Source organism: Solanum stenotomum, chromosome 9 (genome assembly GCF_019186545.1).
Source record: "Solanum stenotomum isolate F172 chromosome 9, ASM1918654v1, whole genome shotgun sequence".
In the NCBI taxonomy this organism is placed as follows: domain Eukaryota; kingdom Viridiplantae; phylum Streptophyta; class Magnoliopsida; order Solanales; family Solanaceae; genus Solanum; species Solanum stenotomum.
Genome location: NC_064290.1, coordinates 46512454 through 46534247, shown reverse-complemented (window position 1 = coordinate 46534247; position 21794 = coordinate 46512454). Strand labels below are relative to the sequence as shown.

The following is a 21794-nucleotide window of genomic DNA, read 5'->3' as shown; positions in this document are numbered from 1 at the left end:
GTATACCTGTGGCTGTTATTCAAAAAAGTATATCAAAAAACTATGACGAAGGGTAAATATGACCCTTTTCTAAGAGTAGAAGGGTAAATATGACCCTTTTCCGTAAGTAAAATAAAGTACAATGACTTAATTACAACCTTATTAAATATATGTCATTATAAGTGAAAGAACTTTCGTATTAATTTTTCTTTATGAGTTGATTATTTTTTCAAATACATGTAATTTACAATACAAGTACAAATATATTTTTATGATTACACACACATACTAGAAAAAACATAATTAATTAAAAATATGATATTTACTTTAACTCGACTTTAAATAAATAAAAAAAAATAATTATCAAAAATAAAAAACATGTGGCAATATCATTAATTTTTATTTGCCATTGAAATTAATGACATTTGACGATGGGATTCCAATATGAAGAGAGTCAAAACTAATACAAAAGTGTAACTGATATATTTGAATATTTTTTTCTGTCTGTATTAACATGAATAGTGTGGGTTGTTTTAAATGTAACATTTTAAAGATCGAATTGCATTAATTTTGGTCTTATTTTCACCCAACCGTTCTCCATTTTTTGTTTAGTTTTCATTTTTTTTTTGATTTCCCACTTGATCCGGTGTTAAGAGTTAGCATTGGAGCTCCGATTAAATACAAATTATACAATGCGGAGTCCATTCGAGGGTGATGCTCCGAATAGAATTTTCTCCATATCTAAAAATATATATATCAGAATTTCAATTGAATAAAAAGAAAGAATTTAGAATAAAATTAGAAAAGTAATTGTAAATGTTCGAATATTGGTAAATGGACCAATGAATGGTAACAAGTAGAATAATAATAAATTCAGATTTTTTGAGGTTTTATATTATTTATTAGATATATGTTATTAAAAAATCACTAAGGTTGTGTTTGATATAAGAGAATAAAAAAAATATTTTACCTTTTTTTAATGATTTTAAAAATGTCATTCGTAATTAATAATACAATGTGAAAGATATGACAGAGAAATAATGATTTTATGATGTTTTTGAACATTTAATATACATAAGTACCGATTGAAATAATTAAAATATTATTTAAAGAAAAATAACTCACTCATATTAGATTCCTTAAAAAGTGACAGATGTCCTTTTTTCTTATAATTTATAATATTTTTAGAACATATTTTTAAGTAACTAAACACTGAAAAATGATTTTATCAAAAAAAATATTTTTGTTTCATATTAATTAAGTCCCTAAAAAGAAAAGAAAAAATATAAATAAAGAGACAAAATAATACTTTTGTCTTGACTCAAAAAACAAAAAAAATGGTCAACATAATTATTGATATTGTTACACAAATATGCATACTAACTTGGGGAGGATGCTATATATACATGTCTCAAAGAAAGAGACCAATCCAAATTAGAGCTTCTTCAACTGAAAAAGTACATTAGACATATAAAAATGGTCTTCGTTGTTTTTATTTCTTGAATCTCATCCTTTAAAGTAACATTTTTTTTTATTATTTTTACAGAACAAAATTTTCAATGATAGAGAATTCAATGACCAATTTTTATCATAAAATGATAAATGAAGTTTATGTGTTGTTGATTGATGATGATAAAAAATTTGTCAGTGAGATGATTTATTTACTCGAGTCTCACGAATATAAAGGTAAATATGCACTACTCCAAAAAATACATATAGAACTTAATTTTGTGTGATATGTTTTATTTTCATAATAGATTTTATTGATATAATACTTGTTATCTTATTTTTTATTTTATTTTGTATCAATCGCCTTTTAGATCTCATTAATTTTTTAGATCTTGAATTTGTTTTTCTGATTGTCATAACACTGTTTCTTTACTTGTTTATGTTATTTTTACAAGTTACTAAATGACTTTTTGTAATTTATTTTATAAGCTTGTTACACCCGATTAGTTTTTTCTGTAGAGATCTATATAATTTTTAGTGATGGTGGTAGTTTATATTAATTTTCTTATCATTTAATTTCAATTCTATCAGATATCCCCGAAGAGACATAATCTATACATATCATTTATCTACGTAATCAACTTACATATATGTATTTTACTCTTGATCTTTTTGTAGAAAAAGAGAAGAAAATGTTCTTTGTCAATTGATCTAGAGCAATAAAGAGTTGGAGGAGAAAATCTATTAAATTCTTGAGATACAAATTTTAATTAGGGATTAGATCTTTAATTTTTATAAATTTATTTATATTTTAGAGAAATAAATTATTCAGATAGTGAAGGCACACAATAAAAACAATATGAAGAAAGGGAAAGAGAGAAACTGATGAGAGTCAATTGTTATTATTATTATTATTATTATTATTATTATTATTATTATTATTATTATTATTATTATTGTTATTATTGTTGTTGTTGACTTTGATATAAAAACTTCTTGTCTTTGTTAGGATGTAGACAAAAAATACTTTCACTTTTAATTTTTTAAAATTATTAAGATATATTGAACTCAATAAGTAAAATTTAGAACGATAACTTAATTTAAACTTGTTTATGTTTTTTTTACTAGATGATAAATGATTTTTTTTTTTTTGTAGATTTTTCATATGCTTGTCACACGCTTGATTAGTTTTCTCTGTAGAGATCTATATTATTTTTAACATATATGGTAGTTTATATTAATTTTTTTGTCATTTCAATTTCATCTGATATCCTAGAGGAGGCATAATTTATATGTGATCATTTTACCTACTTAATAAACTTAGATGTGTGTTTAACTCTTGACTTTTTTTGTAGAAAAAGAGAAAAAAAATATTTTTTATTAATTGATCTAGAGCTACAAATAGTGGAAAGAGAAAATCAATTAAATTCTTCATATATAAATTTTAATTAAGGCTTAGATCTGTGATTTTTACAAATTTATTTATAATTTAAAGAATAAATTATTTAGATAGTAACAGCAAGATTCGGACAATGAAAAGAAACAGAAAGAAAGAAACATATTAGAGTCAATCTAGTTATTACTATTATTGACTTTGAGATAAAAAGCTTTTTGTCTTTTATGGGATATAGCAAAAAAAATATATATAAATAAGTTTTACTATTTTTCAATATACTATTGTTATTTCATTCTTTTAAACTACATGTATCTAGAATTTTATTAGTTATTTTATAGTTAAATTTTCTTATGAGAAATAAATAAATTTTCATGATAATTTTTTGTATTTAATTTTATTTTCATGTTCTTTTCATTGATCTTTAAAATGCATTGATATAGTTAGGACAGTTGATATGGCTTCACAAGGAATGTCAATGCTCTCCAAAGGAAAGGAAAAAATCGATTTAATGATTATCAACATGAATTCAGCCGGCTTGCTTTCATTTCAGCTTTTGGATCAAGCTGTAGCCTTGGATATAGTTTCAATTTGTAAGTATTTAATTTTACTCTTCATTTATGACATTTAATAATATACTTATTAAAAAAGTTAATTATCAAATATATCTTTAATTTATCATCCCTAAATAACCCTTAGCTAAATAGATTTTGTTGGCAATATGTCATCAAGAAGGATTAGCTATGAATTTTATTTTGTTATTTAGAGTCATAAATTATCTATTATGCTAACTCTTACTTTTAGTGATAAGATAATAGCTGTTTTTGTAAGAATATATATTGTTATAATAGATAAAAACCAAATTAACCCTTACATAATGTTTACAATATAATTTAATTTTCATCGCTAGCTTTTTTAAAATAACAATGCAGGTATTTGTGATGAATACGATGTACGCTCAGCAAAGAAAGCTTTTGAAAGTGGTGCTTATTTTTACATGCAAAAGCCACTTCACCAAGGATTTGTGAAGTACTTGTGGCAACTTGTATTGCAAAAGAATACACAAGAGGGAAAGACTATTGATGTCATTGACAACATTAATATTATTGGAGATAATGAAGAACAACATGTAGAGGAAAATAATGTGCCTATTAATATAGATGAGCAAGGCAATGATATCCATGAGACCACAAATGATGTTGTATCTAATGAAAAGAGCAAATTCAGGAGAAAGAAAGGTAGAAAACTGATTGAAGAGGCAAAGAGTCAAAGCAGTGCTACTAAGGTTATTATTCGACGAAAGACTCGCATTATATGGACTGTGGATCTTCATGACAAATTTCAAGAAGCTGTGAACAAACTCAATGATGGCAGTAAGTTTACTTCACAATTATTTATTACTTCATACTTATAGTCGTGGTCAACTTACTTGGAATTAAGACGCTCAGACTAATAATTGTATTTAATTTGTATTTCTTAACTTAATTAGGGATATATGTTAAGTTAAAGTGAATTTTCATTGTTATGAATTGTTTTGTAGGATGTTTTCCAAGTGATATTCTTGAGGCGATGAATGTACCTGGTCTTACTAGGTATCAAGTAGCTAGTCACCTTCAGGTATATTTCTCAAATTTCCTTAAATTTTTTAAGTGGTGAATTATTTATGTAATATTTGTGTGTATTTGGTAAAAGGAAAAATCAATAAGACGTTTTTATGGAAAAAAATTGGGAAGTCATTTTTCATAAAATAAGATTTTATATCACTTTCGCCAATGATTATTTAGACATTAATATAAACCTTTAGTAGTTAAAACTTTTATCAAAAGAATATTCAACTCAATAATATCATTATCTAACTTTAGTTTATATCTTATTTGAGAGATATTTATTGTTAACCTATTATATCAAACACAAAAATATTTTTATCGAAAATAATGACTTCTTTCTTAATTTTTCTTTCTTCTTAACACCTTACAGAAATGTCGTAACCATACTTGGAAAGCTCCAAGGAAGAGAAAATCTACTTGTCATCATTCATCAGGTCAATTGGGAATCTCAAGTGGTTCTAGTAGCCTTGGAATATTTGAGACGACGTCTCATCTTAAAATGAATGTTACAAATCTACAACAACAATATGACCAAGAAACCCAAAGAGGTCAAGAAATTTCATTTCTACCAAATAATAATATTTTTGCTAGAGGAGAGAGTTCAAGTTTGCACGAGGTCTACCACCAACAACATCAAGTTGATCCCCAGTACCTCAACCCATTTGATACCCCATTGTTATCATCGGCTGAAAATAACAATCTTGCTGGGCTACAACAACAACATGGACCTTTATCCGAGTTATTCGGATTGGAAGGATCAAATATTGGGAGCGTTGATCATAGACCTGAGCTAGGGTTTAACAATGGGATTCATCATGCTCAAAATGACTATCGCTTGGATACAAATATTACAAATTCGACAATTAATGGATTGGGAGTAGCAAATATTGATTTTCAGCAACATATTGGTGAGTTACAAGGATCAAATATTGGGAGCGCGGAAAATAGACCTGAGCTAGGGTTTAACAATGGGATTCATCATGCTCAAAGTGACTATCCCTTGGATACAAATATTGAAAATTCGACACTTGATGGATTGGGATTAGCAAATATTGATTTTCAGCAACATATTGGTGGACAAAACATGGCTCAACCAGCCAACAATATTGTCACAACATCACATGTGAGTGATACTCAAGGAAGTGAGTCAAGTGAGATGATGGATTGTGATGCTTATTTTGATTTTGATAATCTGGATTTCCTCTTTCAGAATAATGAACCTCCAAGTTTTGACCTACCCAATGAACATGACAGTTTGTTTGATCAAGTTTACTCTAGTGATATGGTCAGTGCTTCTATCTTAACTTTGCTTATGTACGTTGCAATGCTACTATTTATTTATCTATGTTTGTCATGATGGGAGTCCTTAAAAAACAAATTATTTTTTTGGAAAATGACTTTTTTATATTGAAGATTGATAGTAGTATTAGGGGTTGTAATTAGAATATTAATCTTGATATAAAATTTGATGTTATATTTTTTATGTGTTTGGTTATTTATATTAGCTGAATTCAATATAAGTTTTTAAATCAAAATATTTGTGTTATATATTTATATGCAGGCAACATCGAGTGCTCAATTTCCAGATATAACAAATTTTCCTGATGATTCTTCAACATGATCCAATGCAGTCTGAGGCTTTTTATGGAGACAAAGGAAATTGCATCTTTCATTTTGTATTTTAGACTATGTAGTACTCTATCTTTTTTAATGTTTTATGGCATTCTGGATGGCAAAACTTAGTTAAATTTAAATCCTAAATATTTTGACTTATAGTCAAGATATACTAGTTTCAATAAATATTGCGTGTCAATATAACTAATGATTCAAGTGGATTTAATTGAAGGTTCAATTATATTGAACTAATCCATTCGATTGGGCTACAAATGACAAGTCCGATACACTTTTCTGGAGGCATAGTTTGGTGTCATTTGTCAAACGGAGAAGGGCTTAAAATGCCCCTCAACTGTTTGAATTACATTAATTTTGGTCTTATTTTCACCCAACTGTTCTCCATTTTTTGTTTTGTTTTCAATTTTTTTTTGGTTTCCCACTGGACCCGGTGTTAGGAGTCTGCATTGAAGCTCTAATTAAATTTAGATTGTACAATGTAGGATCCTTTCGAGGGTGACACTCCCAACATGATTTTCTCCATATCAAAGGCTCGAACCCAAGACCTCCGGTTAAGAGTGAAGTTTTATATTACCTATTAGGTATATGTGTATAAAAAATCATTAAGGTTGTGTTTGATATAAGAAAATATATAAAATATTTTATCTTTAAAATATTATTATTTTTATGATTTTAAAAGTGTCATTTCGTAATTAATAATACAAGGTAAAATATATGATAGAGAAATAATGATTTTATGATGTTTTTGAACATTTAATATACCTAACTACATAAGTACCGATTGAAATAATTAAAATGAAGAATAAAAATATTATTTAAAGGAAAATAACTCACTCATATCAGATTCCTTAAATTAAGTGACAGATGTCCTTTTTTTCTTATAATTTATAACATTTTTAGAATATACATTTAACTAACTAAATATTGAAAAATAAATTCATCAAGAAAATATTTTGCTTCATATTAAGTCTCTAAAAAAAAATTAAAAAAAAATAAAGAGACAAAACTATACTTTTGTCTCGACTCATAAAACAAAAAAAATGGTCAAAATAATTATTGATATGGTTTCACTAATATGCATACTAACTTGAGAAAGATGCTATAAAACATATATACATGTCTCAAAGAAAGAAACCAATCTAAATTAGAGTTTCCTTCAACAAAAAAAGTACATTAAAGATATAAAATGGACTTCAGTCTTTTTATTTATTGAATCTCATCGTTCAAAGTAACACTTTTTTGTTATTTTTAAAGAACAAAAATTTCAATGATAGAAAATTCAATGGCCGATTTTTATCATAAAATGATAAATGAAGTTTCTATTAGACAACTGGCATTTTTTCCAGTTTATTATTTTTACTGTTTTTTACTTATTTCAGTTTAATGCTTCCTATTTTCTAGTTAGACTTAGTCAATTTTAGTTGCTCAACTTTCTGAAGTTAGTGGCCCCTTTAATGGTTGTTAGTGGCCCCTTTTATGGTTGTTAGTGGCACATGTTCTTATTTAGTTTTAACATCCATTTTGTAAGTGGCTACTAGATAGGAAATGGTTAGGTTTTTCCTTGTATAAATTCAGATCTTATGCAAATTAATACATAGCTGGAATTTCATAAATTCACTCTATTTTTATTCTTTAAATCAATTTCTTGAGTATTTTTGTTCTAACAGTGGCATCAGAGCCTCTAGTTGATCTTACAGGACCAAAAAGTTTTAACCTACAACACAAATGACATTCAACAACCTACCTTTAAATCCACCATTCACTTTCACCGGTGAAAATTACCAAATCTGGTCTGTGAAGATGCAAGCTTTTCTGGAAGCCTATGAACTTTGGGAAACTGTGATGGAAGATAAACCACTTGCTGCTCTACCAGCAAATCCTACCTTGGCTCAAATCAAATCCAACAATGAAGAGAATGCAAAGAAATCTAAAGCCAAGTCGCTTATGCAGAATGTTGTGGCAGATTCTGTGTTTTACAGAATCATGGCTTGCAAAACAACAAAAAATGCTTAGGATAGGTTGAAAGAAGAATATCAAGGCAGTGATAGAACACGTCAAATGCAAGTGTTGAACCTGAAAAGAGAGTTTGAGTGCTTGAATATGTAGGACGATGAAACAATCAGTAAGTATGCTGATTGAATCTCCTTAATTATTAATAACATTAGACTTCTTGGTGAAGAATTTACAGACAAACGAATTGTGGAGAAAGTTCTTGTGACTCTTCCCGAGAGATTTGAATCTAAGATTTCCTCTCTTGAAGAATCCAAGGACCTGGGCAAACTTTCATTAGGTGAACAAATGAGTGCTATTCAATCACAAGAGCAAAAGAGGACTATGAGATGGGACAAGTTCATTGAAGGAGCTTTCTCTGTACAAAAACAAATATTTGGTAAAGGAAGGCAACAGGTCAACCAAAAAAATAAGGGCAAGCATGATGGAGGAAATAATAGTGGAGATGTGAAGTAGAAGTTCCCTCCGTGCAAACATTGTAAAAGAACTACACATCTGGAGAAGTACTGTTGGTGGAGGGTCGATGCTATATGCGGCAACTGTAGCAGATGGAGCACATATCCAAGGTCTGCAAATCAAGAGCAAAGGCCTCTAGTGCTTTGCAAGCATAAGTAGCAGAAGCTGCAGATGCACATGAGGAGCAACTCTTTGCAGTTTCATACTTTTCAATCAATTAATCCTATGATTCATGGCTTCTTGATAGTGGTTGCACACATCACTTGTGCAATGATGCTGAAATGTTCAAATTCCTTGATGATACATACAAATCTAAAGTAAAAGTGGGAAACAGTGAGGCAATAGAAGTCAAAGGCAGAGGTACAGTGTCTATCTCAACAATATCAGGTATCAAAACTATTCCTGATGTTTTGTACACACCTGATATGAGTCAAAATTTGTTGAGTGTTGGACAGATGCTTGAAAATAATTATTTTCTGCATTTTAGGAATCGTGAATGTGTTGTTTCTGACCTTTCTGGAGTAGAATTATTTTATGTCAAGATGAGCAACAAAATGTTTTCAGTTGATTGGGAGAAAATAATTGAGCATGCTTACACTATTACTTCACAAACATGTACAAACCTATGGCACAAAAGTTTGGTCACTTCAATCTGAGAGGCATCGCAGAGATGAAAAAGAAGGAGCTAGTGAAAAATATGCCTAAATTTCTTTCTAATGCTCAAGTTTGTGAAACTTGCCAACAAGAAAAGCAAACAAAATTGTCATTTCAAGCAAATCAAGTATGGAGAGCTAACCAGAAACTTCAGCTCATTCATACGGATTTATGCGGACCAATAAAAACAAATTCATTAAGTGGTAACAAATACTTTTTCCTATTTATTGATGACTACACCAGAATGTGTTGGCTTTATTTCATTAGACTGAAGAGTGAAGTCTTTGATATTTTTAAACAATTTAAAGTTTTAGTAGAAAATCAATGTAATCTTAGTATTAAGGCTTTAAGGTCTGACAATGGAGGAGAATATACTTCTTCTCAGGTTGTGGAGTTTTGTAATAGCACAAGTATTGAACGCCAATTGACATTACCATACACTCCACAACAAAATTGCGTGTCTGAAAGGAAAAACATGACAGTAATAGAGATGGCCATATGTTTTTTGCTCGAAAGAAAGATCCCAAATCAGTTTTGGGCGGAGGCAGTCAATACCTCTGTATATTTGCTGAACAAATTGCCTACTAAGGCCTTGCAGGACATGACTCCATACGAAGCTCGGTGTGGGAACAAACCATCAGTACACCATCTCAGAATCTTTGGGTGTATATGTTATTATCGAGTTCCAGAAACAAAGAGGACTAAGCTGGACAACAAGGCTCATAAAGGCATATTTATGGGCTATAGTTCATCCAAAGGTTACAGGATTTTCTGTTTGAAATCAGAAAAACTAATTCTCAGCCGAGAAGTGAACTTTGATGAAGCAGCTAGTTGGGATTGGAAAAATCAGAAGACCTTTTATTCTGATTTATTTTCAAAAGAGCAACCTCAACTTTCAGAAGATGAACTAGTGGATGATGTACCAGTGAGGGAAATTCGATCCTTAAAAGATGTCTATCAGCGGTGTAACTTGGTTACCTTTGAACCAATAAGCTATGCTGAAGCACAAGACTCTCAAGCATGGAGGAAATCTATGCAAGATGAACTAGACATGATCGAGAAGAACGAAACCTGGCAGCTTGTTAACAGACCTAGAAATTGAAGGTGATTGGTGTAAAATGAAATTTCAAGATAAAATTCAATCATGATGGAACAATTTGCAAACATAAGGCTAGATTGGTGGTGAAGGGATACGTACAACAATATGGTGTGGATTACCAAAAAACATTTGCTCCTGTAGCAAGGTATGACACAATCAAGCTTATTCTTGCATTTGCATCTCATAGTTCCTGGCAGATTCATCAACTTGATGTCAAATCGGCTTTTTTGAATGGTTTGCTTGCTGAAGAGATCTATGTAGAGGAACCTGATGGTTTCTCAATTCCTGGAAAAGAGGATCAAGTTTATGTCTTAATGAAGGCCTTGTATGGCCTAAAACAAGCCCCAAAGGCATGGTATGAAAGGATGGACAATCATCTCATCCAACTTGGCTTTAGTAGAAGTCAAAGTGAAGTTGCTTTGTAGATGAAAGTCACTGCAGGTGAGTCCTTAATTGTCTCAATTTATGCGGATGACATGTTTGTGACGGGAAGCAAAATTGAACTAATCTAAAGGTTCAAAGATGAAATGGAGAAAATCTTTGAAATGACTGATCTTGGAGTCATGAAGTACTTTCTTGGCATGGAAGTGTTGCAGTCCAGTGATGGAATTTTCATATGCCAACAGAAATACATTTCGGATATTCTAAACAGGTTCAATATGCAAGACTGCAAACCTATGAGTACTCCAATCTCTACTGGTGTGAAACTTGGCAAGGATGAGGATTTCAAAAAAGTGGATGAGAGTATGTATAGAAGCTTAATTGGAGTCTTCTTTATCTAACCGTAAGCAGACCTAGCATTCTATTTGTTGTAACTTTGCTCTCTAGGTTCATGCATTCGCCTAGAGACACACACTTCACAACGGCTAAAAGAATGTTAAGGTATATTAAAGGAACCAACAAGTTTGGAACTTTTTTCACAACATCTACCGAAGTAACTATGAACCTAATCGGGTACTCTGATAGTGATTGGGGTGGCGGAGTTGATGATTCCAGAAGCACCTCTGGATATCTTTTTTGTTTAGGGACAAGTTATTTTAGTTGGAGCTCTAGGAAACAAGAAACTACAGCTCAATCAACAACAGAAGTTGAGTACATAAATGTTGCATTTGCTGTGAATCAATCTATCTGGCTAAGAAAGATGTTGAAGGACTTGAGTCATGAACAAACAGAAGCTACCAAGATCATGTGTGACAACAGTTCAACAGTTTCAATCTCAAAAAATCCAGTGTTTCATGGTCGAACTAAGCATATCAAGATCAAGTTTCATTTTATTAGAGAAGTCCAACAATCTAATGAAGTGTTGCTTGTTCATTGTTCTTCTGAGAACCAGCTAGCTGACATTTTCACTAAGTCATTGGCCAAGGAAAGGTTTGAAGATCTGAGGGAATGAATTGGTGTTTGCCACAAAAATGCCAAGGAGGAGTGTTAGACAACTGTCATTTTTTCCAGCTTATTATTTTTACTTATTTTAGTTTAGTGCTTCCTATTTTCTAGCTAAACTTAGTCAACTTTAGTTGCTCAACTTTCTGAAGTTAGTGGCCCCTTTTATGGTTGTTAGTGGCACATGTTCTTATTTAGTTTTAACATCCACTTTGTAAGGGGCTACTAGATAGGAAATGGTTAGGTTTTTCCTTGTATAAATTCAGATCTTATGCAAATTAATACATAGCTGAAATTTCATAAGTTCACTCTATTTTTATTCTTCAAATCAATTTCTTGAGTATTTTTGTTCTAACAGTTTCTGTGTTGTTGATTGATGATGATAAAGAATTTTCCGGCGAGATAATTCATTTACTCGAGTTTCACGAGTATAAAGGTAAATATGCACTACTCCAAAAAAATACATATAGAACTTAATTTTGTGAGATATTTTTTATTTTCATATTAGATTTTATTGATATGATACTTGTTATTTTATTTTACATCAATCGTCTTTTAGATCTCATTAATTTTGTAGATCTTGAATTTGTTTTTCTGATTGTCATAACACTGTTTTTTTACTTGTTTGTGTTTTTGTCACACCCCAAATCCGGATGTGATGGCACGTGTCCATTTCCCACCGGACATGTCAGCCTAACCCAACCACAACGATAGAGAGGTAGAAATACGAGAATAAAAGATAATAAATAAGCGAAAGACTTTAATTAAGACTCAACACTACTCAGAATTTGGTTGTCACATGTACGAACCTCTAAATACNTTATGATTTTAAAAGTGTCATTTCGTAATTAATAATACAAGGTAAAATATATGATAGAGAAATAATGATTTTATGATGTTTTTGAACATTTAATATACCTAACTACATAAGTACCGATTGAAATAATTAAAATGAAGAATAAAAATATTATTTAAAGGAAAATAACTCACTCATATCAGATTCCTTAAATTAAGTGACAGATGTCCTTTTTTTCTTATAATTTATAACATTTTTAGAATATACATTTAACTAACTAAATATTGAAAAATAAATTCATCAAGAAAATATTTTGCTTCATATTAAGTCTCTAAAAAAAAATTAAAAAAAAATAAAGAGACAAAACTATACTTTTGTCTCGACTCATAAAACAAAAAAAATGGTCAAAATAATTATTGATATGGTTTCACTAATATGCATACTAACTTGAGAAAGATGCTATAAAACATATATACATGTCTCAAAGAAAGAAACCAATCTAAATTAGAGTTTCCTTCAACAAAAAAAGTACATTAAAGATATAAAATGGACTTCAGTCTTTTTATTTATTGAATCTCATCGTTCAAAGTAACACTTTTTTGTTATTTTTAAAGAACAAAAATTTCAATGATAGAAAATTCAATGGCCGATTTTTATCATAAAATGATAAATGAAGTTTCTGTCAGACAACTGGCATTTTTTCCAGTTTATTATTTTTACTGTTTTTTACTTATTTCTGTTTAGTGATTCCTATTTTCTAGCTAGACTTAGTCAACTTTAGTTGCTCAACTTTCTGAAGTTAGTGGCCCATTTAATGGTTGTTAGTGGCCCCTTTTATGGTTGTTAGTGTCACATGTTCTTATTTAGTTTTAACATCCACTTTGTAAGTGGCTACTAGATAGGAAATTGTTAGGTTTTTCCTTGTATAAATTCAGATCTTATGCAAATTAATACATAGCTGGAATTTCATAAGTTCACTGTATTTTTATTCTTCAAATCAGTTTCTTGAGTATTTTTGTTCTAATAGTGGCATCAGAGCCTCTAGTTGGTCTTACAAGACCGAAAAGTTTTAACCTACAACACAAATGGCATCCAACAACCTACCTTTAAATCCACCATTCACTTTCACCGGTGAAAATTATCAAATCTGGTCTGTGAAGATGCAAGCTTTTCTGGAAGCCTATGAACTTTGGGAAACTGTGATGGAAGATAAACCACTTGCTGCTCTACCAACAAATCCTACCTTGGCTCAAATCAAATCCAACAACGAAGAGAAGGCAAAGAAATCTAAAGCCAAGTCGCTTATGCAGAATGCTGTGGCAGTTCTGTGTTTTACAGAATCATGGCTTGCAAAACAGCAAAAAAGGCTTAGGATAGGTTGAAAGAAGAATATCAAGGGAGCGATAGAACACGTCAAATGCAAGTGTTGAACCTGAAAAGAGAGTTTGAGTGCTTGAATATGCAGGACGATGAAACAATCAGTAAGTATGCTGATCGAATCTCCTTAATTGTTAATAACATTAGACTTCTTGGTGAAGAATTTACAGACAAACGAATTGTGGAGAAAGTTCTTATGACTCTTCCCGAGAGGTTTGAATCTAAGATTTCCTCTCTTGAAGAATCCAAGGACCTGGGCTAACTTTCATTAGGTGAACAAATGAGTGCTCTTCAAGCACAAGAGCAAAAGAGGACTATGAGATGGGACAAGTTCATTGAAGGATTTTTCTTTGTACAAAAACAAATATTTGGTAAAGGAAAGCAACAGGTCAACCAAAAAAATAAGGGCAAGCATGATGGAGGAAATAATAGTGGAGATGTGAAGTAGAAGTTTCCTCCGTGCAAACATTGTAAAAGAACTACACATCTGGAGAAGTACTGTTGGTGGAGGGTCGATGCTATATGCGGCAACTATAAGCAGAAAGGGCACATATTCAAGGTCTGCAAATCAAGAGCAAAGGCCTTTAGTGCTTTGCAAGCACAAGTAGCAGAAGCTGCAGATGCACATGAGGAGCAACTCTTTGCAGTTTCATACTTTTCAATCAATGAATCCTCTGATTCATGGCTTCTTGATAGTGGTTGCACATATCACTTGTGCAATGATGCTGAAATGTTCAAATTCTTCGATGATACATACAAATCTAAAGTAAAAGTGGGATACAGTGAGGCAATAGAAGTCAAAGGCAGAGGTACAGTGTCTATCTCAACAATATCAGGTATCAAAACTATTCCTGATGTTTTGTACACACCTGATATGAGTCAAAATTTGTTGAGTGTTGGACAAATGCTTGAAAATAATTATTCTCTGCATTTTAAGAATCGTAAATGTGTTGTTTCTGACCCTTCTGGAGTAGAATTATTTTATGTCAACATGAGCAACAAAATGTTTTCAGTTGATTGGGAGAAAATAACTGAGCAGGCTTACACTATTACTTCACAAACATGTACAAACCTACGACACAAAAGGTTTGGTCACTTCAATCTGAAAAGCATCGCAGAGATGAAAAAGAAGGAGCTAGTGGAAAATATGCCTAAATTTCTTTCTAATGCTCAAGTTTGTGAAACTTGCCAACAAGGAAAGCAAGCAAAATTGTCATTTCCAGCAAATCAAGTATTGAGAGCTAACCAGAAACTTCAGCTCATTCATACGGATGTTTGCGGCCCAATGAAAACAGATTTATTAAGTGGTAACAAATACTTTTTCCTCTTTATTGATGACTACACCAGAATGTGTTGGACTTTATTTCATTAGACTGAAGAGTGAAGTATTTGATATTTTTAAACAATTTAAAGCTTTAGTAGAACATCAATGTAATCTTAGTATTAAGGCTTTAAGGTCTGACAATGGAGGAGAATATACTTCTTCTCAGTTTGTGGAGTTTTGTATTGAACGCCAATTGACATTACCATACACTCCACAACAAAATTGCGTGTTTGAAAGGAAGAACATCACAGTAATAAAGATGGCCATATGTCTTTTGCTTGAAAGAAAGATCCCAAATCAGTTTTGGGCGGATGCAGTCAATACCTCTGTATATTTGCTGAACAGATTGCCTACTAAGGCCTTGCAGGACATGACTCCATACGAAGCTTCGTGTGGGAACAAACCATCAGTACACCATCTCAGAATCTTTGGGTGTATATGCTATTATCGAGTTCCAGAAACAAAAAGGACTAAGCTGGACAACAAGGCTCATAAAGTCATATTTATGGGCTATAGTTCATCCAAAGGTTATAGGATTTTCTGTTTGAAATCAGAAAAACTAATTCTCAGCTGAGAAGTGAAGTTTGATGAAGTAGCTAGTTGGGATTGAAAAAATTAGAAGACCTCTTATTCTGATTTATTTTCAAAAGAGCAGCCTCAACTTTCAGAAGATGAACTAGTGGATGATGTACTAGTGAAGGGAATTTGATCCTTAAAAGATGTCTATCAGCGGTGTTACTTGGTTACCTCTGAACGAACAAGCTACGCTGAAGCACAAGGCTCTCAGGCATGGAGGAAAGCTATGCAAGATGAACTAGACATGATCGAGAAGAACGAAACCTGGAAGCTTGTTAACAGACCTAGAAATTGCAAGGTGATTGGTGTAAAATGAATTTTCAAGACAAAAGTCAATCCTGATGGAACAATTTGCAAACATAAGGCTAGATTGGTGGTGAAGGGATCCATACACAATATGGTGTGGATTACCATGAAACATTTGCTCATGTAGCAAGGTATGACACAATCAAACTTATTCTTGCATTTGCATCTCATAGTTCCTGCCAGATTCATCAACTTGATGTCAAATTGGTTTTTTTGAATGGTTTGCTTGCTGAAGAGACCTATGTAGAGGAACCTGATGGTTTCTCAATTCCTAGAAAAGAGGATCAAGTTTATCTCTTAATGAAGGCCTTGTATGGCCTAAAACAAGCCCTAAGGGCATGGTATGAGAGGATGGACAATCATCTCATCCAACTTGGCTTTAGTAGAAGTCAAAGAGAAGTTACTTTGTAGATGAAAGTCACTGCAAGTGAGTCCTTAATTGTCTCAATTTATGTGGATGACATGTTTGTGACAGGAAGCAAAATTGAACTAATCCAAAGGTTCAAGGATGAAATGGAGAAAATCTTTGAAATGTTGATCTTGGAGTCATGAAGTACTTTCTCGTCATGGAAGTGTTGCAGTCCAGTGATGGAATTTTCATATGCCAGCAGAAATACATTTCGGATATTCTAAACAGGTTCAATATGCAAGACTGCAAACCTGTGAGTACTCCAATCTCTACTGGTGTGAAGCTTGGCAAGGATGAGGATTTCGAAAAAGTGGATGATAGTATGTATAGAAGCTTAATTGGCAGTCTTCTATATCTAACCGCAAGCAGACCTGGCATTCTATTTGTTGTAAGTTTGCTCTCTAGGTTCATACATTTGCCTAGAGACACACACTTCACAGTGGCTAAAAGAGTGTTAATGTATATTAAAGGAACCAACAAGTTTGGAACTTTTTTCCCAACATCTGCCGAAGTAACTATGAACCTAATCGGGTACTCTGATAGTGATTCGGGTGGCGGAGTTGATGATTCCAGAGGCACCTCTGCATAACTTTTTTGTTTGGGGACAAGTTGTTTTAGTTGGAGCTCTAGGAAACAAGAAACTACAGCTCAATCAACAACATAAGTGGAGTACATAGATGTTGCATCTGCTGTGAATCAAGCTATCTGGCTAAGAAAGATGTTGAAGGACTTGGGCCATGAACAAACAGAAGCTACCAAGATCATGTGTGACAACAGTTCAGCAGTTTCAATCTCAAAAAATCCAGTGTTTCATGGTCAAACTAAGCATATCAAGATCAAGTTTCATTTTATTAGAGAAGTCCAACAATCTAATGAAGTGTTGCTTGTTCATTGTTCTTCTGAGAACCAGCTAGCTGACATTTTCACTAAGTCATTGGCCAAGGAAAGGTTTGAAGATCTGAGGGAATGAATTGGTGTTTGCCACAAAAATGCCAAGGAGGAGTGTTAGACAACTGTCATTTTTTCCAGCTTATTATTTTTACTTATTTTAGTTTAGTGCTTCCTATTTTCTAGCTANTCATAAGTTCACTCTATTTTTATTCTTCAAATCAATTTCTTGAGTATTTTTGTTCTAACAGTTTCTGTGTTGTTGATTGATGATGATAAAGAATTTTCCGGCGAGATAATTCATTTACTCGAGTTTCACGAGTATAAAGGTAAATATGCACTACTCCAAAAAAATACATATAGAACTTAATTTTGTGAGATATTTTTTATTTTCATATTAGATTTTATTGATATGATACTTGTTATTTTATTTTACATCAATCGTCTTTTAGATCTCATTAATTTTGTAGATCTTGAATTTGTTTTTCTGATTGTCATAACACTGTTTTTTTACTTGTTTGTGTTTTTATACTAGTTACTAAATGACTTTTTTGTAATTTCTTTTATAAGCTTGTCACACTCGATTAGGTTTTTCTGTAGAGATCTATATAATATTTAGTGATGGTGGTAGTTTATATATATTAATTTTCTTATCATTTAATTTCAATTTTATCAGATATCCTCGAAGAGACATAATCTATAAAGATCATTTTATCTACTTAATCAACTTACATATATGTATTTTACTCTTGATCTTTTCGTAGAAAAAGAGAAGAAAATATTCTTTGTCAATTGATCTAGAGCAACAAAGAGTTGGAGGAGAAAATCGATTAAATTCTTCAGATATAAATTTTAATTAGGGATTAGATATTTAATTTTTACAAATTTATTTATATTTTAGAGAAATAAATTATTCAGATCTAGTGAAGGCACACGATAAAAAACAATGTGATGAAAGAGAGAGAGAAACTGATGAGAGTCAATTATTATTATTATTATTATTGACTTTGAATAAAAACTTCTTGTCTTTGTTAGGATGTAGACAAAAAATACTTTCACTTTTAATTTTTTAAAATTATTAAGATATATTGAACCCAAATAAGTAAAATTTAGAACGATAACTTGATTAAAACTCGTTTATGTTTTTTTTTACTAGATGATAAATGATTTTTTTTTTTTTTGTAGATTTTTCATAAAATTGTCACACACTTGATTAGTTTTCTCTGTAGAGATCTATATTATTTTTAACGGATGTGATAGTTTATATTAATTTTTTTGTCATTTCAATTTCATCTGATATCCTAGAGGAGGCATAATGTATATTGATCATTTTACCTACTTAATAAACTTTGATGTGTGTTTTACTCTTGATTTTTTTTGTAGAAAAAGAGAAAAAAATATTCTTTATTAATTGATCTAGAGCTACAAAGAGTGGAAGGAGAAAATCAATTAAATTCTTCAAATATAAATTTTAATTAAGGCTTAGATCTTTGATTTTTACAAATTTATTTATAATTTAAAGAAATAAATTATTTAGATAGTAATAGCAAAAGATTAGGACAATGAAAAGAAAGAAACAAATTAGAGTCAATCTAGCTATTACTATTATTGACTTTGAAATAAAAAGTTTTTTGTCTTTTATAGGATATAGACAACAAAAATATATAGGAATGCCCGACATTCAAGAAGAAGAAGATTTTTTTTTTTTAATATACAACTGTTATTTCATTCTTTTAACTACATGTATCTAGAATTTAATTTAAAATAAGCATATTTGAATCTACTTTGATGAGACTTGGCAAATATTATTGTTCAGCATTAATGGTCATTAAATTACATTATGTGCTTTAATTTGTGAGGACATTAAACAATTTTCAGAATATTTGAAAAAAATACTAATATGATATTTTATAGTTAAATTTTCTTATGAGAAATAAATAAATTTTCATTATTATTTTTTGTATAATTTTATTTTCGTGTTCTTTTCATTGATTTTTAAAATGCATTGATACAGTTATGACAGTTGATATGGCTTCACAAGGGATGTCAATGCTCTCCAAAGAAAAAGAAAAAATTGATATGATGACTATCAATATGAATTCACCCGACTTGCTTTCATTTCAGCTTTTGGATCAAGATGTATCCTTGGATATAGTTTCAGTTTGTAAGTATTTAAGTTTACTCTTCATTTATGACATTTAATATACTTAAAAAAATTAATTATCAAATATGTCTTTAATTTATTATCTCTAAATAACCCTTAGCTACATACATTTTGTTGATAATACTATGTTAGAGTCATAAATTCTCTAGTGCTAACTCTTACTTTTAGTGATAAGATAACATCTGTTTTGTAAGAATATATATTGTTATAATAGATAAAAACCAAATTAACCCTTACATAATGTTTACAATATAAATTAAATTTTAATGGCTAACTTTTTAAAAATAACAATGCAGATATTTGTGATATTTGTGATGAATATGATGCACGTTCAGCAAAGAAAGCCTTTGAAAGTGGTGCTTATTTTTACATGCAAAAGCCACTTTACAAAGAATTTGTGAACTACATGTGGCAACTTGTATTGCAAAAGAATATACAAGAGGGAAAGGCTATTGATGTCATTGATAACATTAACATTGTTGGAGACAATGAAGAATTATAAGTAGAGGAAAATAATGTGCCTATTGATATAGATAAGCAAGATAATGATATCCAGGAGACTTCAAATGATATTGTGTCTAATGAAAAGTGCAAATTGAAGAGAAAGAGGGGTAAAAAAACTAATTGAAGAAGAAAAGAGTCAAAGCAGTACTACTAAGGTTATTATTCGACGAAATACTCGTATTATATGGATTGAGGATCTTCATGACAAATTTCAAGAAGTTGTGGATCAACTTAATGATGGCAGTAAGTTTACTTCACAATTATTTATTACTTCATACTTATAGTTGTGGTCAACTTACTTGAAATTAAGACGCTCAGACTAATAATTGTATTTAATTCGTCTTTCTTATCTTAATTAGGGATATATATTAAGTTAAAGTGATTTTTCATTGTTATGAATTATTTTACAAGATGTTTTCCACGTGATATTCTTGAGGCGATGAATGTACCTGGTCTTACTAGGTATCAAGTCGCTAGCCATTTACAGGTACATTTCTTAAATTTCCTTACATTTTCTAAGCGGTGAATTATGTATGTAATATTTGTGTGTATTTGGTAAAAGGAAAAATCAAGAAGACGTTTTTATGGAAAAAATTTATTGAAAAGTCATTTTTCATAAAATAAGATTTATATCAGTTTCGCCAATGAATATTTAGACATTGATATGAATCTTTAGTAGTTAAAATTTTTATCAAAAGAACATTCAACTCAATAATATCATTATCTATCTTTAGTTTATATCTTTTTTGAGAGATATTTATTGTTAACCTATTATATCAAACACAAAAATATTTTTACTGAAAATAATGACTTCTTGCTTAATTTTTTTTTCTTTTTAACACCTTACAGAAATGTCGTAACAATACTTGGAAAGCTCCAAGAAGAGAAAATCTACTTGTCATTCATCATGTCAATTAGGAATCTCAAGTGGTTCTAGTAGCCTTGGAATATTTGAGACGACCTCTCATCTTAAAATGAACGTTACAAATCTACAACGGCAAGAAATCCAAAGAGGCCCAGAAACTCCATTTCTATCAAATAATAATATTTTTGCTAGAGGAGAAAGTTCAAGTTTGCAGGAGGTCTATCACCCACAACTTCAAGATGATCCCCAGTACCTCAACCCATTCGATACCCCATTTTTATCATCGGCTGGAAATAACAATTTTGTTGGGCTATAACTAGGCCTGGCAGGGGGACCGGGTCGGCCCGCGACCGGTTCGAGTACCGTCTCGCCGGACCCGGTCCCGTCGATTCTCGCGGGATGGGGGGATCACGGGTTAGGGGACCGGAACCAGTCCGGTTCACCCTTTGGTCCTGGTTGACCCGGTCCGGTCCGACTGAATCGGCCGGTTTCGCGGGATCCCCTTTTATTTATTTATTTTTTGAATTGTATCTGTTGCCAACGGTTGGGGCAACGGCTAGTGGGGCCCCCAACGGATTTATTCCACTTTTTTACATCCCCAACGCCCCCCTACTTTTAATATTTTAATTTAAACCCTCAAGTTATCATAAATACACTTTAACCCATTTTTAATATTATAAATGCCCCTCTATCCCTTATTATTTCTTACAAAATCATCTATTCTCTCATCTCTTTCTATATCCTCTCAATCTTAAGTCTTAATTATTTATTCCATTTAAGTCTCATATTATTATAATACATATATTTCAATTCTAAATTTTCATATTATATCATAATATATATTATTCTCATGTTTGCTATCAAGTATTGGAGTTCCAAACTACAAGCTTCAAGCATCGGTTATAACGTCTGCTATTAACGCA

The 21794-nt window shown here is 31.2% G+C and overlaps 1 protein-coding gene and 1 long non-coding RNA gene across 2 annotated transcripts in view; one reads left to right on the top strand and one right to left on the bottom strand.

Annotated features, from left to right (window-relative positions):
* The window catches only part of LOC125877895 (uncharacterized), a gene marked incomplete at its 3' end in the record, with an annotated part of 211228 nt that overhangs the window by 176128 nt on the left and 13306 nt on the right, over positions 1 to 21794 (top strand). The window lies entirely within an intron of this gene.
* On the bottom strand, positions 7906 to 13781 carry LOC125877931 (uncharacterized). The gene is made up of 2 exons (XR_007447647.1): positions 13702 to 13781; positions 7906 to 7943 (listed from the first exon to the last, which is right to left on the bottom strand). It is a non-coding gene; the product is annotated as an uncharacterized LOC125877931 (long non-coding RNA).